At 41.1% G+C, this 25,276-nt stretch overlaps 1 pseudogene; it reads left to right on the forward strand.

The window, feature by feature from the left end:
• The first annotated feature begins 19,604 nt into the window (after nt 1–19,604).
• LOC126425750 (5S ribosomal RNA) lies at nt 19,605–19,722 on the forward strand (annotated as a pseudogene).
• The last annotated feature ends 5,554 nt before the right edge of the window (nt 19,723–25,276 follow it).

Below are 25,276 nucleotides of genomic sequence, written 5' to 3' on the forward strand. Positions count from 1 at the left end.
TGGAGATAACAAAATCTGGAAATTACGTCGAATTGTGGATCACTTAACAAAAGTATTTCCAGGTGCTTTCTATCTTTGTAAAAACTTTTGCATTGACGAAAGTTTAGTTCTCTTCAAAGGTCGTGTCTTCTTCAAGCAGTACATTCCTTCCAAAAGCCGAAGATTTGGTGTAAAATTTTTTGTGTTATGTGAATGTGAAACTGGTTATATTCTTGACTTTATTATTTATGTGGGCGCAGCAACATACGTAAAAAAAGCATCTGCCTTTAGTGTAAATGTTGGAATACCTGGAAGCATTGTTCTCACTTTACTTGAACGTTACCTTGGTAAAGGTCACACATTACACACTCCTGGAAATTGAAATAAGAACACCGTGAATTCATTGTCCCAGGAAGGGGAAACTTTATTGACACATTCCTGGGGTCAGATACATCACATGATCACACTGACAGAACCACAGGCACATAGACACAGGCAACAGAGCATGCACAATGTCGGCACTAGTACAGTGTATATCCACCTTTCGCAGCAATGCAGGCTGCTATTCTCCCATGGAGACGATCGTAGAGATGCTGGATGTAGTCCTGTGGAACGGCTTGCCATGCCATTTCCACCTGGCGCCTCAGTTGGACCAGCGTTCGTGCTGGACGTGCAGACCGCGTGAGACGACGCTTCATCCAGTCCCAAACATGCTCAATGGGGGACAGATCCGGAGATCTTGCTGGCCAGGGTAGTTGACTTACACCTTCTAGAGCACGTTGAGTGGCACGGGATACATGCGGACGTGCATTGTCCTGTTGGAACAGCAAGTTCCCTTGCCGGTCTAGGAATGGTAGAACGATGGGTTCGATGACGGTTTGGATGTACCGTGCACTATTCAGTGTCCCCTCGACGATCACCAGTGGTGTACGGCCAGTGTAGGAGATCGCTCCCCACACCATGATGCCGGGTGTTGGCCCTGTGTGCCTCGGTCGTATGCAGTCCTGATTGTGGCGCTCACCTGCACGGCGCCAAACACGCATACGACCATCATTGGCACCAAGGCAGAAGCGACTCTCATCGCTGAAGACGACACGTCTCCATTCGTCCCTCCATTCACGCCTGTCGCGACACCACTGGAGGCGGGCTGCACGATGTTGGGGCGTGAGCGGAAGACGGCCTAACGGTGTGCGGGACCGTAGCCCAGCTTCATGGAGACGGTTGCGAATGGTCCTCGCCGATACCCGAGGACCAACAGTGTCCCTAATTTGCTGGGAAGTGGCGGTGCGGTCCCCTACGGCACTGCGTAGGATCCTACGGTCTTGGCGTGCATCCGTGCGTCGCTGCGGTCCGGTTCCAGGTCGACGGGCACGTGCACCTTCCGCCTACCACTGGCGACAACATCGATGTACTGTGGAGACCTCACGCCCCACGTGTTGAGCGATTCGGCGGTACGTCCACCCGGCCTCCCGCATGCCCACTATACGCCCTCGCTCAAAGTCCGTCAACTGCACATACGGTTCACGTCCACGCTGTCGCGGCATGCTACCAGTGTTAAAGACTGCGATGGAGCTCCGTATGCCCCGGCAAACTGGCTGACACTGACGGCGGCGGTGCACAAATGCTGCGCAGCTAGCGCCATTCGACGGCCAACACCGCGGTTCCTGGTGTGTCCGCTGTGCCGTGCGTGTGATCATTGCTTGTACAGCCCTCTCGCAGTGTCCGGAGCAAGTATGGTGGGTCTGACACACCGGTGTCAATGTGTTCTCTTTTCCATTTCCAGGAGTGTATGTTGACAATTGGCACACTAGCCCAACTTGTTTTCTTATTTGCATGACAGAGTGACTAATGCCTGTGGAACTGTGAGAACAAACAGCAAAGGCATGCTTGCTTTATCAAAAAAACTTAGAAAAGGCGAGATCGAATTTATGTCAACAGATAAACTTCTTGCTCTGAAGTGGCAGGACAAGCGGGAAGTGAGGATGCTTTCAACTATTCATACAAACGAAATTACAGCGACTGACAAAATTGACAGAACCACGAATGAACCAAAAACAAAACCAGCTTGCATCGTACACTGAAAATATGGGGGCCGTCGACAGGAGCGACATGAACGTGAACGAAAAACTGTAACAAGAAATAAAAAAGTTTTTTTTCGTTTGGTGGATATCTCTCTGCTCAATGCGAAGTGCATTATATAAAACTCAGTATCTGATTTTCAACAGAAACATATCAAGGAGATCCTAGAGATTCACCACCAACCGCAAACAAAAGGGACGTCGAGGAAGGAGATCGGCTGATGGTGACAATCCCTTACGCCTAACCGAGCGCCAATTTATCTCGCTAATCCCAGGAGCTTCAAAGAAGAAGGCCGCCCAGAGAAGGTGTATTGTGTATGCAAAACATGATAAACGAATTGACACAAGATACATTTGTGTAAAATGTAATGTGCCTTTATGTTTGAATTTTTGTTTCGAGAGATAGCACACTTTGAAGTATTACAAATGTAATATGATTTGCATATTTTTCTCCTAATAACAAAATAAGACTTTCTAAACAAAGATTTTAAAAAAAGGAAACGATTTACACCGACAATACTGGCTTTCGTGTCTCATTTTTATCTCAGAAATAACGGTAGACTGCTACAGTCGTAAATACAGTATACGCACCGGGCGAAAATACCGCGCACAGGGCGGGAGCCGCTGAGAGTAAATGCGCAGTGAAAGGGTTAAAATTGCTACACCACGAAGATAACGTTCTACAGACGCGAAATTTAACCGACAGGAAGAAGATGCTGTGATATGCAAATGATTAGCTTTACAGAGCATTCACACAAGGTTGGCGCCGGTGGCAACACCTTCAACGTCCTGACATAAGGAAAGTGTCCAACCGATTTCTCATATACAAACAGCAGTTGACCGGCGTTGCCTGGTGAAACGTTGTTGTGATGCCTCATGTAAAGAGGAGAAATGCGTATCATCACGTTCCCGACTTTGATAAAGGTCGTATTGTAGCCTATCGCGATTGCAATTTATCGTATCGCGACATTGCTGCTCGCGTTGGTCGAGATCCAATGACTGTTAGCAGAATATGGAATCGGTGGGTTCAGGAGATTAATACGGAACGCCGTGCTGGATCCCAACGGCCTCGCATCACTAGCAGCCGAGATAACAGGCATCTTATCCGCATGGCTGTAACGGATCGTGCAGCCACGTCTCAATCCCTGAGTCAACAGATGGAGACGTTTGCAAGAAAACAACCATCTGCACGAACAGTTCGACGACGTTTGCAGCAGCATGGACTATCAGCTCGGAGACCATGGCTGCGGTTACCCTTGACGCTGCATCACAGACAGGAGCGCCTGTGATGGTGCACTCGACGACGAACCTGGGTGCACGAATGGGAAAACGTCATTTTTTCGGATGAATCCAGGTTCTGTTTACAGCATCATGATGGTCGCATCCGTGTTTGGCGACATCGCGGAGAACGCACATTGGAAGCGTGTATTTGCCATCGCCATACTGGCGTATCACCCGGCGTGATGGTATGGGGTGCCACTGGTTACACGTCTCGGTCACCTCTTGTTCGCATTGATGGCACTCTGAACAGTGGACGTAACATTTCAGATGTGTTACGACCCGTGGCTCTACCCTTCATTCGATCCCTGCAAAGCCCTACATTTCAGCAGGATAATGCACGACCGCATGTTGCAGATCCTGTACGGATACAGAAAATGTTCGACTGCTGCCCTGACCAGCACATTCTCCAGATCTCTCACCAATTGAAAACGTGTGCTCAATGGTGGCCGAGCAACTGGCTCGTCACAATACGCCAGTCACTACTCTTGATGAACTGTGGTATCGTGTTGAAGCTGCATGGGCAGCTGTACCTGTACACGCCATCCAAGCTCTGTTTGATTCAATGCCCAGGCGTATCAAGGCCGTTATTACGGCCAGCCCTGGTTGTTCTGGGTACTGATTTCTCAGGATGTATGAACCCAAATTGCGTGAAAACGAAATCACATGTCAGTTCTAGTATAATATATTTGTCCAATGAATACCCGTTTATCATCTGCATTTCTTCTTGGTGTAGCAATTTTAATGGCCAGTAGTGTATTTTTTGGATACTTACCAGTTGTACCCTGTATTTTCTTAATTCCTTTTCTAGTATTTGCGTATTTCCAGGATGGAATAGGCTTCTGATATTCCAAGCACTAAAGGAGAAATCCTTGTAACTTTTCCAACTTTTGTTCCAGTAAATTCTGTCTTGTTTCTGAAGCAAGTGTTGAGTATCCCAATCAGTCAGCATTTACGTGACTGGATTGGTAGCCTTCTGCACAACTCCCAATCTGGAAGGCCAGGAGTATCGATTTTGGCATTCTCTAACCCTAAAGAACTAAGCTCTATTGCTGGTAAAGCAGTTTGTGGAAAAAACAGACAAGAACTGCTTGGTGACAATAACGTGGGGCAATGTCAATGCTAAAACAGCATTACTGGTCAGTATTATTGACCAGAGAAAAATCAATGCACGGAAAATTTAGTGCATGAAATATTCGCACATTATCACCTAACTTACAGGAGTAAGACTGAATGACCAGTCGACAACAACGTCATTTCGACGACGTACAACTTCGGATTGGAGATCGTCGGGGAAGGCAGCAGGCCTTGTTCTTTTTGAAAGGAACCACTGCATTTCCCTTAAGAAAATTAGGGAAACTACAGAAAATGTAAATCTGGAATAATACGCGAACTCGAGTCCTTTTTTGAAAAATTGCGTCACATCAGTCAGTACACCTGCGGTATTCCAGTTTCAAGTCCCAGTACAGCACAGAGTTTTAATATACTAGTAAGTTTCAGAGCAGTGTGTACACCGCAACAGACTGACAGCTTCTTCTGGAAAGTTTCACATTTATTGTCTTCCTATGAAGACGAGTAGGAAGCTTGCCAAAACGTTGCTTCAATGCTACGATTTTTACTCGGCTCGAAAAATGAGAGGATTTTATCAGTGAGCAAGACTACATTGTCATCTGACAGGAGGTGGGAAGTAGAGAGTACTATCTGTGGCTTCGAGAGGATTAGGCGAGTCACTCATCAGTTAATTACGGACAAAGGGCGGGGGAAGGGGGGGGGGGGGGGTGGCACCAGAGTGTCGGTGCGTCTCAAAGCGTTGCGTTACTGTCGGAAAGATTAGCAGTTGAGCAGTCGCTGTCCGATTAAAGATAGCGTGATGTCATCTTCAGCAGAATAGACATTTCAATAAGCATGATTCACCAGTTGTCCCACAAACAGTGCAGACTGTCAGCTCGATGAAAATTAAACTCGGCGTCTTTTCCATAATTTTGATACTCATAAAAATTTTCTCACAAGCTTAGTTAATAGCATTAAAAAAAGTTGTAGGAGAAGATGACGTAAAGTGCCCAGGATTAGTGGGATGCTGGGGGGAGGGCGGTAGTGGCCGTTGCACGTCTTTTTTTTCCTGAACAGTGCTGCTGCCTGCCGAGAAGTTGTAAAACTATATTCAACATACACCATCATTGGTGTCAGTGAGTTTGACAGAGGAAGCTTGTTGCGTTAATTTTTAGCAAAAAGTTTCCTTATTTTCAGTTGTTCAGCGTAAGATAAATAATTTGTAGTATTCTTGTTACCTCACTTAGGCGAACAGTTGCATTTTGTTGCAATATGAACGTTTAAACAAAGTCTTTTGGCCTAGAAATGTAATTCTTTTTTGTTTCTTTCGGTTTGCTGGTTTCATCTGCAAACCACTAATGCTGACACGGAGTCCAATCTGGAAAGGTGACCACACTACAGTCAGTAAAAATTGCCATGATGTTTACCCCCAACTATAGTTTTTGCTTTCATATATCACGCATAATATTAGCGATTGACTTCTGAAGCCATTTGTATACGAAGCTGTCATCCGTCATCCCACCACTTTGTGGCGATTTTAAATTAATTAATTTATATTATGTAGAACCATATGTCTTGTTATATTTGGTCAAATAATAATAATGTCGTATGACTAGGGCCTCCCGTCGGGTCGACCGTTCGCCGGGTGCAAGTCTTTTAATTTGACGCCACTTCGGCGACTTGCGCGTCGATGGGGATGAAATGATGATGATTAGGACAACACAACACCAAGTCTCTGAGCGGAGAAAATCTCCGACCCAGCCGGGAATCGAACCCGGGCCCTTGGGATTGACTTCTGTCGCGCTGACCACCTTTTTTTTTTCTTTTTGTTGATCTCATTTTGTTCTAGATTGTTCGTTGAATTTGTTCGTGGCGGACGTCCGATGACGCCTGTTCAGGTTGATCGTTGATTGGTTCACTCAGTTTTTTTGTTACAGAGGGTAGCTAAACCTTCTGACCGAACACGCTGATCACTCAGCTACCGGAGGCGGACATTTGATCTAATACAAAAGTGTGATGAAAACTGTCTGCTGCAACAGCTTGTTGTTGTTTTAGATACTAGGGCGTCAATGTCTAGAAAATACGTCCAGATATCAGAACAACCAACATGGAACCTTATTGCGATGGCACGGCCACTTTTTACCCCCTTAGGTAGGAAAAGGTGGTCACTATGTAAGCCTTAACAAAAATTGATATAGTTCCAGTAGTTTTTCCTTTTTCCACTTGTGATATCTTATAATATGTAGATTAAAAATATGTCAACAGCGAACTTCTATGGCGGCAGCAGTGGAAATATATTGACTCATGGATCACCTCTAATGGAGGTGAACTTGTCCTGTTACTACAGTTTAAAAACGTAAAAAGCATAATTCATATATACAGACATTTTCGTACTTACAGGTCTAGTCTGATAAGAGTGAGAGGGGCACTCGGAACCATTCTAGCATTTACCTGAAATAATTTAGGGAAATCAGAAGACTAACGTCCAATATCCTCACCATCCATTTGTTGTAGATTCTTAGAACATATTCTGAGCTCAAATTACATTCCGCAAGCCGAAGATCAAGGCGTCAAGTAGATACAGTATTTCTTGATTTCCGAAAAACACTTGCCCAGCGCTTATTATCAAGAGTTCCATCGTATGCCGTATCAAGTGAAATTTCTCATTGGATTGAGGATTCTTTTGGTAGGGAGGACGCAGCATATTATCTTGGGTGGAGAATCTTCGACAGATGTAGGAATAACTTAAGTTCTGCCCCAGGGCAGCATTTAGGGGCCCTTGCTGTTCATGGAGTGTATTAATAACTTTGCAGACAATTTTTTCTTTTTATTATTGAGTTGAGCCTGTATGGACTCCGTGGTAACAACCAATTTCATTATAGTGTCTACGCCTTGTTCCTATTCCAGCTTTGACTTCCTGCCAGTATCTTCTGAGCCCACCAAGAAGTACGTGTTTATGGTCTTATGCTCTTCGGACAAAGGTCTCTCCGTCTTTTGGACGTTGATGCCATTTTAAAACCTTGGTAGTTGTTCACCAATCTTCTAAATTTGTTCCTGTCAGGAATTTCTCTCTCTAAGATGCCAATCTGCCTAAGATCTTTTTCACATTCTTCGAACAATCTCGGCCTTGTTTTCTTAGATTGGATGAAAGTCCATCTCTTTTTGTTAGTCGGTCACCGCCCATCCGCATGAGATGACCGTAAAATAACAACCGTCTCTTCTTAATGGATACTGTGATAGGTTCTGTCTGGCTGTACAAGTCCTCATTTGTTCTCATTCGCCACTGTCCATCAACCCATCTATTACCTAGGATTTTCCTTAATATCCTACGCTCTCGCTTTTCCAGCCACTCGGCTTGACCTTGTCTATTCATGGTCAAAGTTTCGGACGCATATAAGCCCTCGGGTTTTGCAACTGTATTTTAACGTCAGAACTTGGCCCCTATACTCATAGACTTTTTGTTGTAGGTATTCTTTGTCAGTTGGTATGCCTGGTCTAACTTCCTCATCCTGACATTAATTGCTTCTTCTTCTAATCCATTCTCCTGGATGACTTCACCGATACACTTGAAATTCTTAACTCGTCCGATTTTTCCCAGATTGGTGATCATCCATTCAGGTCCGGTACAGATATTCGTCATCTATTTTGTCTTTTGAATAGAGATCTGGAGCCCAACTTTTTCAGAAATTTCTGACAGCCTATTGATCTTGTTGACTGGTGACTCTATGTTGTTAGCAAAAATGGCTAGGCGAAGCAGTCAATGTACACCCCTTTGTTCTTAGGACCAAGTCTGAACCGCTCTTCATTTGTTTCTTCTTGGGCTAACAACTTTCTACACTCTCGAATGACCTTTTCCAAGACGCAGTTGAAAAGAGTGGGGATAGTCCATCTCCTTGTCTTACGCCCGTTCTGCAGACAATATTAATATTAACCTCAGACTTTCGCAGATAATGCGGTTGTGTATAACGAACCAATGGAATCTGTATGTAATGGAACGATGAAATAGGCTTAGCTATAGGTAAAGCAGGTAGCAGACATAGGTTTATTGGTGGAATACTAGGGAAATGGCTTACGAAAAACTCGGGCCAACCTAGAATTTTGCTTAAATGTATGAAATCTGTTGGAAGGGGATACGGAACGTATACAGAAAAGGGCAGCACGAGTGGTCGGTTTTCAATTGTATCATTTTTTCCAATGACAGTTTAACCTGACTGTTAATACCGCTGAAAATGATTGGTTTCTGAAATAACCGATTTCAGTGTTTTATTTCTACTATTTCCTATGATAAACGTAGAACTGAACAAAGATAGAAAAATTTTGACTCTCCCAGTTTCAAGATACATAGACTCCAAATATTAAATAGGCAAATAAAAGAAACGTTACTCTGTCCAGCGTTCGCTGGTTTTCCCGATAGGTCTCCTTTACAGGTGAACCACACCTTCCCAAAATTCTCCCAAAAGCTGAAGTCGAGCCTTCCCTATTACCAACCTGACGTGCTCGTCCCATTTCATATCGCTTTGCAACGTTACGCCCAAATATTTAAACAACGTGAGTGTGTCAAGCAGGACACTACTATCGCTGTATTCAAGCACGATGCGTTTGTTTTTCCTATTCATCAGTATTAAATTACATTTTTCTACATTTATCGCACCTACTAGAATATTTGTCTAATTGTAACTCATCCTGTATCCTCCTACAGTCACTCAACGACGACACTTTCCAGTACGCCACAACATCGTCAGCAAATAGCCTCAGATTGCTGCTCGCCCTGTCCGTTAGATCATTTACACACATACAGCAGATGGTTTACACATTTGACATTACAGCAGATAGTTTACGCATTTGCCATTATGGCCGTTTTAGCTGAATTTGGTCACGAATTGAACCTGAAACAACGAATGGACTTTTTAGTTTCACTACAAGCAATCTACAAATGACATAAAATACACATAGTTTTAATGAACTAAATAAGATGTAGGACCTACTTATTATTTTGACGCAATGAACTGTCCCTCGCTTGCACAAGCATAAAAACAGTTATGTACTTTATTTCGGAAATTAGAGTTAACCAAGCATTTTAAAAGTTACAGTAGTTGTTTTGAACTCATTTACAATTTTATTGCCGACCTGAATAATTTCTGCACACTACTATGTTCCTATGTAAGCAACAAAGCAAATATAGAGTTTGAGAAACTGTCCAAGAAAGGCTTATTAATTAAGGAAAGGCCAAAGTTGCTCTAGGAAATTGCATCCCAGAATTACATCAACTCTATGTTCGTCGCTAGAAGTTTCTGTATAATAAAACTGTAAAGAATTTTTCTCTGTTGTAAAATAGTACAAACATTATAAAAATTACCCTAGTAAATAATATTCGGTGTAACAATGTTTGAATTAAGGGAATTTTATCCAACGTTTTGGGTATAATATATGTACCTCAAAGATTTTAGAACAAATATCAATAATAAATATATAATCCTCGGAGGTAGTGACTGCCTTGAGCTATTCTCGAGATTTGTGGTGCAGTAGGGGCCTACCTCTGCAAAGGGAGCTCTGCATTTCATCAGATCTAAATTTTTTGGCATGAGGAATTCCTCCATTAGCTGACCTGTGAATATAAAATTTCCAGTCATCTGAGCCACCAACCCATTGCTACAGTATACGTATCATAGACACAATAAACCTGTAATGAACATTCCAAGTGTTGGATGGTCAGACAGGAAGATATTCGTTGAATAAGAACTGATTTTTGTTGCTGTTTCATTGCTCTATCAGTCCGAGATTTGTTATTCTACTTCATTTCTTATCTTAAGTGTTTCGTGTGGGCTTTACAGATGTATATCTCAGTTATAAGAGACGATAGCAAGTTGACAAGTACCACCGTTTGTAATCAGCTACAGTGTTGCAGACCTCTAGATCACTAAACATGGCTGAAAACCGCGTTACGCCGAAGTACACCCAGGTAGACTGAGACATTTTCGTATGTATTTCTATTCTGAAGCCAAATTACGGTACAGTTTCATCCCTTCCCATTTCATCCATCGGTATTACGCATAAATGAAAATGGACCATATCCCTTTGAATGAGTGCGAATTTCTGTAATTTTAGTGACATGGTCATTATGATGTTCACTCGCTTGTCCTGAAAAGTTGGTTCTCGCAATTTTATGTGTATGGCTCTCTGAGATGCAAATCGACTATTTTTTAAAAGAAATTTCCGCCATCTGACTGTACATTAATGTTCATTTATTTCACACAATCATGATTTCGGGTTTATACCCATTCTAAAGTGCAGCTGAAATGTTGCAATATATCTGACCTGTCTACATGACACGTCGTCATAGAAAAAACGTATTTCTGGACTTGTAAACCAGTGGTCCTATTACAGGATATTGTATTGTGTTTGTATCTCTTTACTCATCCAGTAAATCGTGATTAAGTACATAGTTTGTACAAACAATAAAGAATAACTCAGGTTTGATATAGTACATACAAGTTTATACATACTATGATTTAGAAAACAACAGTCGATACATACTGAACACTGGTAACTTAATTATAAGAATAATAAGGTGATTGAAAGGATAGTATAGAGAAGAATAACGATGTAATCAATTGCACTATATTTTCTTGGCGCCCCAAATCTCAGAAGCAGAATAGAAGCAGTGGTCAAGCAAGTACTCTTTTAGTTTCACTTTAAATTTAGGTAAATTTTGTATCTGTCTTCAGAAAGGATGGCAGGCTGTTATATAACATAATGCCACAATGATACACTCATCTCCTACAAATCTTCTGCCTAGTATCATGAGAGTGGAAATCACAATTATGTCTGAAGATTATTTTCTTCTTTTAATATGCTTACTTTGATGATGATTAGTACTTTGTAGATATATAAACAATGGAGGGGCAGTATAATATGACTTTTAAATATTGGTCTACATGAGTCTGTGTATTTAGTGTGATTTATTAGTCTCATAATATTTTTTGTAGCCTAAGTGTATCTCTGCTAAATATGGAGTTCCCCCAAATGATAATTCCATACATCAGTGCTGAATGGGTATTGCTGTAGTACATTGTGAACACTGATGCACAACTTGTATTTTGTGAGAGGATTCTTAGAACTGTAATTGTATTTAACTTTTTATTTACATTTCAGGTGTATCTCACATGTCAGGTTATCTTGGATATATATACCTAAAATTTTTGTAACATTCACAGATCAGACAGTTTATCCATCAATGTTAAAAATTGATGTTGCTGGGTGGAGTTTCTGTGAAATGTGGAAATTGACTGACACAGTTTTTCAGAATTTATTATTAGCTTATTTGTTCTGAACCATTGTGTTATGTCTTGTATTATGTCTGCAGTTGTTTTTTGGAGGCTGTCTTCATCACATGACTTAAGTAGGGTATTTGTGTCATCAGGAAAAAGTACTGTTGTCTCTTTAGTTAATAGTTCAGATAGATCATTAACATAAAAAATAAAAAGATTGGGGGCCAAGACTAATCCATGAGGCTCTCCATAACTGATTTATTGTGGATTACTATAAACATTAGAAATTTTGTGTATTTTTATATCTTAATATTTTGTTTGAGTGATCTATTGGCAATCACACAAGTAAGAGTGGATCCACCTGTTCGGTATGCCTTGTATTCCAAAATTCCTTAGTTTATGCAACAGGATGTCATGATCAATTACACTGAAAGCTTTACTAAGGTCAAAGAATATGCCAGAAACGTGTTGCTTATATACTGCAGTTAGAATTTCATCTAGGAAGGCAAAAATAGCTATGTTGAACTGTCACTTCTGAATCCATGTTGTGAATCATTGGTTATCATTTCTATACTTAGGAAGGGTACCAGTCTCCCATGAAACAATTATTTAAAAATTTTACCAAAGCCTGATAATACTGATACAGGCCTATAGTCTGCTACCTCACATTTGTCTCTTTTCTCGTACTTTTGTCAGTTTCAGATTTTGCAGTAATATACCACTCATGAAGGATGAGTTGAAAATATCTTTTAATGGTTCTATGATAAATATGGCACTTGCTTTGGTGATAATATCTGGTATTTCATCAACACCTGCTGATGTATATTGAGTAATCTTTTTATAATCACAAATAATTCCTCTGATATTATAGGAGACATTAATAGACTTCTTGTATAAATATCTGAATCTGAATGTAGTGGATTGCTGCCTGTTTGTGAGCTGTAATGTTTAGTAATCAAGTGTTGTGTTATATTTGAAAAGTAGTTGGTAAATTTATTAGCGACTTCTGTGGGGTCAGTTGCTGTTGTTGTCGTGGTCTTCAGTCCTGAGACTGGTTTGACGCAGCTCTCCATGATACTCTATCCTGTGCAACCTTCTTCATCTCCCAGTACTTACAGCAACCTATATCCTTCTGAATCTGCTTAGTGTGTTCATCTTTTGGTCTCCCTCTATGATTTTTACCCTCCACACTGCCCTCCAATGCTAAATTTGTGATCCCCTGATGCCTCAGAACATGTCCCACCAACAGGTCCCTCCTCCTTGTCAAATTGTGCCACAAACTCCTCTCCAATTCTATTCAGTACCTCCTCATTAGTTATGTGATCTACCCATCTAATCTTCAGCATTCTTCTGTAGCACCACATTTCGAAAGCTTCTATTCTCTTCTTGTCCAAACTATTTATCTTCCATGTTTCACTTCCATACATGGCTACACTCCATACAAATTCTTTCAGAAACGACTTCCTGACACTTAAATCCATACACGATGATAACAAATTTTTCTTCTTCAGAAACGCTTTCCTTGCCATTGCCAGGAGGAGGATATTAGTGTTTAACGTCCCGTCGACAACGAGGTCATTAGAGACGGAGCGCAAGCTCGGGTGAGGGAAGGATGGGGAAGGAAATCGGCCGTGCCCTTTCAAAGGAACCATCCCGGCATTTGCCTGAAGCGATTTAGGGAAATCACGGAAAACCTAAATCAGGATGGCCGGAGACGGGATTGAACCGTCGTCCTCCCGAATGCGAGTCCAGTGTGCTAACCACTGCGCCACCTCGCTTGGTTGCCATTGCCAGTCTACATTTTATATCCTCTCTATTTCTACCATCATCAGTTATTTTGCTCCCCAAATAGCAAAACTCCTTTACTACTTTAAGTGTCTCATTTCCTAATCTAATTCCCTCAGCATCACCCGATTTAATTCGACTACATTCCAGTATCCTCGTTTCGCTTTTGTTGATGTTCATCTTATATCCTCCATTCAAGACACTGTCCATTTCATTCAACTGCTCTTCCAAGTCCTTTGCTGTCTCCGACAGAATTACAATTTCATTGGCGAACCTCAAAGTTTCTATTTCTCCTCCATGGACTTTAATGCCTACTCCGAATATTTCTTTTGTTTTCTTTACTGCTTGCCTCAATATACAGACTGAATAACATCGGGGAGAGGCAACAACCCAGTCTCACTACCTTCCCAACCACTGCTCCCCTTTCGTGCCCCTCGACTCTTATAACTGCCATCTGGTTTCTGTACAAACTGTAAATAGCCTTTTGCTCCCCGTATTTTACCCCTGCCACCTTTAGATTTTGAAAGAGAGTATTCCAATCAACATTGTCAAAAGCTTTCTCTAAGTCTACAAATGCTAGAAATATAGTTTTGCCTTTCCTTAATCTTTCTTCTAAGATAAGTCGTAAGGTCAGTATTGCCTCATGTGTTCCAACATTTCTACGGAATCCAAACTGACCTTCCCCGGGGTCGGCTTCTACCAGTTTTTCCATTCGTCTGTAAAGAATTCACGTTAGTATTTTGCAGCTGTGACTTATTAAACTGATAGTTCGGTACTTTTCACATCTGTCAACACCTGCTTTCTTTGGGATTTGAATTATTATATTCTTCTTTAAGTCTGAGAGAAATTCGCCTATCTCATACATCTTGCTCACCAGATGGTAGAGTTTTGTCAGGACTGGGTCTCCAAGTCAGCAGTCAGCAGTTCTAATGGAATGTTGTCTACTCCTGGGGCCTTGTTTCGACTCAGGTCTTTCAGTGCTCTGTCAAACTCTTCACGCAGTATCGTATCTCCCATTTCATCCTCATGTACATCCTCTCCTATTTCCATGATATTGTCCTCAAGTACATCGCCCTTGTATAGACCCTCTATATACTCCTTCCACCTTTCTGCCCTCCCTTCTTTGCTTAGAACTGGGTTTCCATCTGAGCCCTTGATATTCATACAAGTGGTTCTCTTTTCTCCAAAGGTATCTTTAATTTTCCTGTAGGCTGTATCTATCTTACCCCCAGTGAGATAAACCTCTACATCCTTACATTTGTCCTCTAGCCATCCCTGCTTAGCCATTTTGCACTTCCTGTCCATCTCATTTTTGAGACGTTCGTATTCCTTTTTGCCTGCTTCATTTACTGCATTTTTATATTTTCTCCTTTCATCAATTAAATTTAATATTTCTTCTGTTACCCAAGGCTTTCTACTAGCCCTCGTGTTTTGACCTACTTGATCCTCTGCTGCCTTCACTACTACATCCCTCAAAGCTACCCATTCTTCTTCTACTGTATTTCTTTCCCCCATTCCTGTCAATTGTTCCTTATGCTCTCCCTGAAACTCTGTACAACCTCTGGTTTAGTCAGTTTATCCAGGTCCCATCTCCTTAAATTCCTACCTTTTTGCAGTTTCTTCAGTTTTAGTCTACAGTTCATAACCAACAGATTGTGGTCAGAGTCCACATCTGCCCCTGGAAACGTCTTAAAATTGAAAACCTTGTTCCTAAATCTCTGTCTTACCATTATATAATCTATCGGAAACCCGTCAGTATCCCTAGGCTTCTTCCATGAATACAGCCTTCTTTTATGATTCTTGAACCAAGTGTTAGTATGATTAAGTTGTGCTCTGTGCAAAATTCTACCAGGCAGCTTCCTCTTTCATTTCTTAGCCCCAGTCCATATTCACCTACTATGTTTCCTTCTCTCCCTTTTCCTACTCGCGAATTCCAGTCACCTTGGACTATTAAATTTTCGTCTCCCTTCACTACCTGAATAATTTCAGTTATTCTGTTGTTATTTTCATGAAGTCATGTTGTTGTGGGCTAATGATGTAGTACCTGTTACTTTTTTGATTTTTTTAGTGATATTCCTAGTTACTTTAGTCTTCTTTCTGAAATTTTCTATATGTTTGTCATTTTCCATCTTTTTTGCTTTTCATGCAACTTGTCTAAGAATTCGCTTATATTGTTTAAAATGGTCAATAGAAACAGGATTTGTGGTTTGCTTTGAGTATTCATACAATTTTCTTTTATTCTGTCATGATATTTTTTTCCTGCTATGATCCATTTATTTGGACTGTTCATGCAATTTATTACGGATGTCTGTTTAGGAAATACTACTTTAAAAAAGTGTTTGTATGTGGCCATAAATGTATCAAATTTGTTAACTGTGTTTGAGCTGTAAGCATCATTCCAGTTTACTCTTCTCAAGAGAGAACGAAACTAATCTTGAATTTCATCATTGAACTTCCTGACATAAGCTCTAATTTTTGGGGGAGTTTATGTCTCCTGGAATAGCTATTGTTAATATTTAGACATGTTGACGACTAAAACCAGTGTTTGCTGTTTGTGTGTTGCAGGTATATTTCTAAATACTTACAAAAACCTGATCAGTAGTTGTTGCAGAAGTACTAGTTATATGATTTGGGTTAGTTACAGTTGGTTTTAAGTTAAAGTACTTAAGTAGATCCTTGATTTCATCTTTAATTTATTGGGTTTGTAGAATTCAACACAGAAGTTTCCACGTATGAAACTATTTTTCTTCAGGGTGTTGAAATTCTCTAATTACGCTTCCACATTACTATAAAAAAAATTTGTGTCACTATCAGGTGACCTGTATACGCAGATGATTACTGTTTTGATTTAACAGTTCTACTATTGACAGTTCTATGTCTCTTTCTCTGGATAAGCTATCAAATTTTGTCATATTACTGAATTCTTTATTTTCTCAGATCTATATGCAGCTACGACCATGCCTGAGTATTTTTCTACAAAATATGCCTGCTAATTTGAACTGAGATAGATGTGTCAGTTCTAATATTTCTGTATTCAACCAGTGCTCAACAAAACATAAAACAGAAATACAGTCTGGTGAAACAATTTAGAGTTTGAACTAGGGATTTTACTGCACCTAGCTTGACCATTACTTCTCTTTTTTGATCTAGCATTGTTAGCTGTAAAAAATCCTCCTCATTTTGCGAGATGGCAGCTGGATCCATGGAACCTGGGTCCTGCCTTTCTTGTGATGTTGTCGAGAAGCATTTGTTTCATTTTTGTCACTTGTATCTCACTGGCTTTCAAACTGTATTTATTTTGTTGAAACTCTGATGTCTTCAAGCAGACTTGTTGTTTCAAAGACGAATGCACCCGTGTTACACAACTGCTACTTTTAATTACTGAAGAAAGCCTATTGCATCCTTGCTGCTTCCCCTGTCTGGTCAAGTGAAAACTGTGATGCTTTTGAATTTATCACGTGAGTCTTTCCATATCAAGGTTCACAGGTATTCTGCTTTTGTTGCACGATTTCGAACAGTTCACTGTTTGCACTAAATAATGATTAACCTAGAAAATTTTGATATGAATATGTATCGAAAATACATAATATGACTGACATTGTTCACAGTTGATAACCGTTAATATACAGTGTTGCGTATGTATACTCTGTTCATCATACGAATAAATCTTATATAAACAAACACAAACGCGATGGTTGGTGAGACGACGTAGCACACGTACACTGGTGGTGTTACGCTCTTGGAAGTAGGTCCTACTTATGTATTAGATATCTTGTTACTTAATTACGTTAAATGAAACTTTAAGGTTATTCTAGAGTATTAACAGCCACCAACGTTTGACTTAATTACGCTTTAGCCATGTAGTTTTTATTGCAAAAATCGTGTGCAGTCACCGTCTCTATACTGTTGTGCACTGATCGTCGCACTGTTAATACGCAGTATGAAAGTGGCTGAGGCTGCTTCCTGCTCCATAGTGAAACACGTGTGTGGAACACGGCTAAAAATGCCGAGAAATTGTCGTTTTTAACGTTTTTCAGAAATTTACAAAAAAAATCGACTTTGAAGTTCTCCTTGGGATTGTATTTGATACAGTTGAGACACACAAGCGTAGTGGGTATTTAGCGGAATCGGTAGTATATTAATAATCAGGTGAAGTTCATGGATTGCTGTTTCAAGCCTCGGCTAGGTCAATGTTTTTTCGTGCTATTTGTAATACCAACATCTCGTAGTTGTAAAATTCATCATATTTTTTATGAATAATGCACGTCTTCTTATTTCTAATTACATATTGGATGTGAAATTTCTGTTTCATTTCAAATATAAATTCTTAGTTATTGAGCTTTTATGAAACATTGTTAATAAAGGTTGCTTAAGGGGAGTTGGAACGCACTATCCACACATTGTTAAATTTAGTGACTTGGCTCCCCTGTACTTCAGGAACCACTGTAGCCATTAATATGAAACTTTTACAGGACATTAAACTGTGTGTTCTGAGTCTACTGAAATACAATAATTGCACTTCAGCCATTGCTTTCGCAAATACAAATTTTTCATTACACAGTTAAAATTTTGTGTACCTTTTAGTACATTATCCTAATTAATTTTAATTATATATAACATTGTGTTCTTCTTTATGCAGACACTTCTTTGGTAATTCAGGATTTGCCAGGTCTCTGTAAATAGGTTTTATGATATCCATGACTGCTGCTAGGATGGAATCTTTGTGGTTGAATGAACTGTTTGAGTACTGGGCTTGCAATAATTGCACCATGAATCAAGTCCAGGAGGGCAAAGGTGGAGTACTGGGTTTTCATTAGTTGACGTTCTGTGGAAGAAGGTAACCCATGCTGCCTGCTTCATTTTCAACAAATTCTCAGTATTAATTCTAGCGGCCATCCCAGAATACTGCTGTAGTTCATCAATCATTTTGTCCATCTTATGGTTTTATCGTCACTTCGACAAACAACGCATATTTATACTATGAAACTATACAATACTGTTGTTGACAGTGCTACCAATACAAACACATAATTTAAGCTTTATAACACCGCAATCTATAGCCTTCTATATAAAAAATTACCGATTTTATTAGATCTTGACGTAATGCACGTAAAAATTTTAACAGTTTCAACCGGTGTAGATTATATTTAAGAAATAAATTAAAATACTTCCCAAGTGAGTTGATTCGGTAAATTGCAAATTTTATTATGAGATAAAAATCCGAAATGTGAAAAAAATTTCCGTTCGAAGTCCCCAAAAAATAAAAAAAAACATAACAGTTAATTTTTAGGACAAAAATGAAAAACCAAATATTCTATATTTGGACTATGTCCATTGTTTATTCTACAAATGTAGGCCACACGAACCAATGTGGTAAGTGTCGTAGAAACACGAAAAACTATCTTTTTCACAGCATCTTGCACATCATACAAGCTGGCCAGTGTGGCCGAGCGGTTCTAGGCGCTTCAATATGGAACTGCGCGACCAGTACGGATGCATGTTCGCATCCTGCCTTGGGTATGGATGTGTGTGATGTCCTTAGGTTAGTTAGGTTCTAAGTTCTAGGGGACTGACGACCTCAGATGTTAAGTCCCATAATGCTCAAGCCATTTTTGAGCGCCACACAAATGCTGCATTTTTACATTTTCCACTGTACCATCATAATATGAACCCAACAAAAGTATCTGGGCCAAGGAAAGGGATTTGTTGCGAGAAATAACAAGAGTGTTAAACTGCTAAAACTAAAGCCTAGTTTACACGACGACACTAGGTTCCAGGCAACTGTGCTACCGGCCACTGCGCATGCGCGCCGCGCGTTTGCGCAACTCGTTGTTGAAACTAAACACTTTCGGCGTGTTCCAACTTTGGCGACACTAGTTGCATTAGTTTTGAGGTTATGTGTGTTAGTAGAGTGTAGACAAACTGAAATATGAAGTGGGGAACAGAGAATAATGTTCGCTTTTTGGATATCTATGCTTTGCATAGGTGTTTGTGGGATTTCAGTGATGCTGATTACAAAAATAAGCAACATATTGCTGCCGCTGAGACCATCATCTGCGATTGTAATACAAATGTTTCGATAATATCTGAGCTGCAAAGCAAAATTTATTGAGTTAGGTGCACATATACAACTGAATTAATAAAAATACAAGCAAGTGTAATTCTAGGCAACGGCCTTGCTGCAGTGGATACACCGGTTCCCATGAGATCACCGAAGTTAAGCGCTGTCGGGTGTGGCTGGCACTTGGATGGGCGACCATCCAAGCCTCCATGCACTGTTGCCATTTTTCTGGGTGCACTTAACCTCGTGATGCCAATTGAGGAGCTACTGGACCGAATAGTAGCGGCTCCAGTCAAAGAAAACCATCATAACGACCAGGAGAGCGGTATGCTGACCACTTGCCCCTCCTATCCGCATCCTCAACTGAGGATGACACGGCGGTCGGATGGTCCCGATGGACCACTTGTGGCCTGAAGACGGAGTGCAAATGTAATTCTAGCTGTGGCAATGCTATCGTCTACGAGACTAAAATCCCATCGTTGGAGTTGGCCAACTCTTTGTTAAGGAATATTGTTGACAGGGGGAAGGTTATACAGATTCAAGAAGCAGCCTTCTTTATTCAATCTTCATCTTTTTAAAACGTCGCTGCAGTGTTCCCCATTCACATATGTTAGAATTTTGAAATATTGCCACTGTAAAGATCTCTCTTCAAGAGAGTAGTTTGCAAACCATTCTCTTCTTAATGCGGCCTCCTTCGAGTAATTATTGTTGCTAATGTTGATAATTATTATTGTTAATGTTGATAATTATTGGTGTTAATGAAAAAGCGTCATCACCAACTCAAACCGCATCTTATAGCATGCCGAGTGCACTTGATTGTATTGCATACAATGTGATATGTAATTTCAGTTCTGGCGTCAGTGCTTCATGCAATACAATATCTTTATTCCTTATCGCATAATTAACTCTGTTTAGAAGAAACGTTAACACTTCTGGTGACATTCTACGATAATTAAAAGAACTTCTTCGATGTTCCATTACAAATTATTTCAGCAAGGATGCTGACCAACCGAACTGACGTCTTTTCTTCATCCAGTCACGAATCGAAACACGTTTCTTATGCAGCGATTCCACGCAACAAGCGTTAAATCACAACTCGTGCGACGTGCAGCTGCCAAAACTTTCATTTCAGACAAGACTCAGGAACTCACAAAACGACGAAACTGATGTATATGCTGGTTTCGCCGTGTCTACAGTAAAATATGAAACCATTTGAGTGCAACTCATTCCAAGCAACGAGTGGCGCAACCCAATGTCATCCTGTAAACTAGGCTTACGGCACGTTGCTTTTTCACACGTCACCACCGAACGCTGGCGTGATATAGAACGGCACGTCATACAAGAAGAGGAGGAAATGCGGCGCCTGGGTGACTTCGTGGATTCTGTTGTTCACAAACTCGTTATCAACGTAGCAGATGACAGTTCCAGAACGGAAATGTATTTCTCGGATTCGGATAAGGAAAGAGCTAAGAGATTACCAGACTCTGACGCAATTAATACATTCAGGATTCAACAATACGGTGAAATCCCTGCAGTAAGCATTTGCATCACACGTCGCTCAATCAGAAGAATTGTCCCGTCTTGTTAGGAATTTTCATCACTCTTATTTGTAATTAGAATACTATGTTAGGTGAGACCGAGAGTATTTTATCCTTATGCTTTCCGTCTGGTCACCTAAGAAGCGCGCGGCAGTTTTGCCGAAAGTTATTTCATTCTCTCTAAAAATTAAATGACATTCGTAGCTGCATTGTTTCTCTGCCTGTCTCTTTTTACTGCTCTGAACTGCAAAGCTCACGTCATTGCAAGTTAGTTGGACCAACTGGATTGTCAGTGCTGCCCAAGTTAAATGCGTCGCTAAAGCTGTTGTCCCGCATTATCGCTCAGTCTATGTCCGTGTAATACAGGATAAAACGTATCCTTATAACCGTACTTGACTGTACTGGACACGGCTTGGCTTTCGCTCCACGTGAAACGAAATCCAACGACATTCTAGCAAAGGAGGAAGAATAGGTGGTGTAATGTTTACATCAGGTTTATTCTTATGATGAACAGAGTATAGGAACCAATGCACCGCAGTGGCCTGCGTTTAACAGATCCATCCATCAACTGACGATAACATTTGTCAAGATAGATATACGGAATTGTAACATTTTAATATGCGCTTGAGAATGGCTATAAAACAGAAATCACGGCTGTCTGAAACAAATGAAGAGTAATTTACAGTCAAGTGGTGAAAATAGAACGCGTGAAAAAAATCTGTCATCGTCCCGTAATTTCTCTTGTGCCCAGTGGCAGAACTGTACACGACGTGCAGAGTCGTCGCCATGCAATTCCTGGTGCATAGAAATATGGTACGGGTGCAATCGATGTTGATGTAGCAGTCTCAACACCGACGTTTTTGAGATTCCCGATTCTCGGGCAATTTGTCTGCTACTGATGTGCGGATTAGCCGCGACAGCAGCTAAAACACCTACTTGGGCATCGTCATTTGTTGCAGGTCGTGGTTGACGTTTCACATTTGGCTGAACACTTCCTGTTACCTTAAATAACGTAACTATCCAGCGAACGGTCCGGACACTTGGATGATGTCGTCCAGGATACCGAGCAGCATAAAAGCACACCCCCGTTGGGCATTTTGATCACAATAGCCCTACATCAACACGATATCGACCTTTTCCGTAATTGGTAAACGGTCCAGCAGAAGTTTCGCTGAGAAGCCCTTACACATCCTCCATACAGACCCGATCTCTCCCCAGCGATTTCCATATTTTTGGAGCCCTAAAGAAAGACATTCGTGGCCGTTAATTTGTTCAGAAGAAGAAGTGCACGCCTGGGTTCAATCATGGTTCCATAGGCAACCGCAAACATTTTTCCATGAAGGAAAAAAGAAGGTCCAAATGGTTCTGAGCACTATGGGACTTTAACATCGGTGGTCATCAGTCCCCTAGACTTAGAACTACTTAAACCTAACTAACCTAAGGACATCACACACATCCATGCCCCAGGCAGGATTCGAACCTGCGACCGTAGCAGCAGCGCGGTTCCGCACTGAAGCTCTTAGAACCGCTCGGCCACGGCGGCCGGCCACGAAGGGAAAATAATCGTTTATTTTGCAGTGCATCCAATTACAGTTCGTTGGGCATTCCTGCGCATATCACGCTGACCAAATGAACCCCCTGACGAATCGCGCACTTCTTCCTTGAATCGTTTCTATCTTGTCGTTAATCCAACTTGGGAAGGGTCCTCTACCGATGAACATTACTCACGAATTGTGTATTGCAGTATCATTTATTACCAGTTCTGCATCATTCACCAACCTTAGCTGGATACACTGCATCAGATTTACAATATTATTAAATTACAGCCTCGCGGTTCGAGGCGTTGTGTCACGGACTGCGCGGCCCCTCCCGCCGGGGGTTCGAGTCCTCCCTCGGTCATGGGTGTGTGTGTGTGTTGTTCTTAGCATAAGTTAGTGTAAGTAGTGTGTAAGTCTAGGGACCGATGACCTAAGCAGTTTGGTTCCTTAGGAGTTCACACATTTGAACATACTACATTACAATACAGCTCATATACAGGGTGGTCCATTTATCGTGACCGGGCGAAATATCTCACGAAATAAGCGTCAAACGAAAAAACTACAAAGAACGAAACTTGTCTAGCTAGAAGGGGGAAACCAGATGGCGCTATGGTTGGCCCGCTAGATGGCGCTGCCATAGGTTAAACGGTAATCAACTGCGTTCCTTTAAATAGGAACCCCCATTTTCATTACATATTTTGTAGTACGTAAAGAAATACGAATGTTTTAGTTGGACCACTTGTTTCGCTTTGTGATAGATGGCGCTGTAATAGTCACAAACATATGTCTCACAATTTTAAACGAACAGTTGGTAACAGGTAGGTTTTTTAAATTAAAATACAAAACGTAGGTACGTTTGAACATCTTATTTCGGTTGTTCCAATGTGATACATGTACCTTTGTGAACTTATCATTTCTGAGAACGCATGCTGTTAGAGCGTGATTACCTGTAAATACCACATTAATGCAATAAATGCTCAAAATGATGTCCGTCAACCTCAATGCATCTGGCAATAAGTGTAACGACATTCCTTTCAACAGCGAGTAGTTCGCCTTCCGTAATGTTTGCACATGCATTGACAATGCGCTGACGCACGTTGTCGGTAGATCACAATAGCAAATATCCTTCAACTTTCCCCACAGAAAGAAATTCGGGGACGTCAAATCCGGTGAACGTGCGGGCCACGGAATGATGCTTCGACGACCAATCCACCTGTCATGAAATATACTATTCAATACCGCTTCAACCGCACGCGAGCTATGTGTCGGACATCCATCATGTTGGAAGTACATCGCCATTCTGTCTTGCAGTGAAACATCTTGTAGGAACATCGGTAGAACATTACGTAGGAAATCAGCATACATTGCACCATTTAGATTGCCATCGATAAAATGGGGCCAATTATCCTTCCTCCCATAATGCCGCACCATACATTAACCCGCCAAGGTCGCTGGTGTTCCACTTTGTCGCAGTCATTATGGATTTTCCGTTCCCCAATAGTGCATATTATGCCGGTTTACGTTACCGCTGTTGGTGAATGACGCTTCTTCGCTAAATAGAACGCGTGCAAAAAATCTGTCATCGTCCCGTAATTTCTCTTGTGCCCAGTGGCAGAACTGTACACGACGTTCAAAGTCGTCGCCATGCAATTCCTGGTGCATAGAAATATGGTACGGGTGCAATCGATGTTGATGTAGCATTCTCATCATCGACGTTTTTGAGATTCCCGATTCTCACGCAATTTGTCTGCTACTGATGTGCAGATTAACCGCGACAACAGCTAAAACACCTACTTGGACATCATCATTTGTTGCAGGTCGTGGCTGACGTTCCACATGTGGCTGAACACTTCCTGTTCCCTTAAATAACGTAACTATCCAGCGAACGGTCCGGACAATTGGATGATGTCGTCCAGGATACCGAGCAGCATACATAGCACACACCCGTTGGGCATTTTGATCACAATAGCCCTACATCAACACGATATCGACCTTTTCCGTAATTGGTAAACGGTCCATTTTAACACGGGTATTGTATCACGAAGCAAATACCATCCGCACTGGCGGAATGTTACGTGATACCACGTACTTATATGTTTTTGACTATTACAGCGCCATCTATCACAAAGCGAAAAAAGTGGTCCAGCTAAAACATTCATATTTCTTTACGTACTACACGAATATGTAAAAAAAAAATGGGGGTTCCTATTTAAAAAAAAAACGCAGTTGATATCCGTTTGACATGGCAGCAACATCTAGCGGGCCAACCAAAGCGCCATCTGGTTTCCCCCTTCAAGCTATACGAGTTTCGTTCTTTGTAGTTTTTTCGTTTGATGCTTATTTCGTGAGATATTTGACCCGGTCACTATCAATGGACCACCCAGTATATAATAACTGATTTAAACAAATCAAACATTTTACTGTAGAATAAATTTTTGATCAACATATTGTTCATCAATAAATCTACGAAGTTTGGAGAAAGTTCAGTAGATCCATTCACTGCTATCAGAGTAACATAGCACTGAGCATAGCAGATGCAGTTTTAGGTCGCATGTAGATATTTTTTCATAAACTTCTCTAGTGGTACAATTTGCACTTCCAAGGGTAATGATTCTAACCAATGGCACCTTTGTCAGGATATGCGCATGCAAACAGTGGTAGGCGCCTAATCGTACATCACTGCCAGTGGCGGTATCAAGTG

The sequence above is a fragment of the Schistocerca serialis genome, chromosome 1 (genome assembly GCF_023864345.2).
Source record: "Schistocerca serialis cubense isolate TAMUIC-IGC-003099 chromosome 1, iqSchSeri2.2, whole genome shotgun sequence".
NCBI classification, from domain to species: Eukaryota; Metazoa; Arthropoda; class Insecta; order Orthoptera; family Acrididae; genus Schistocerca; species Schistocerca serialis.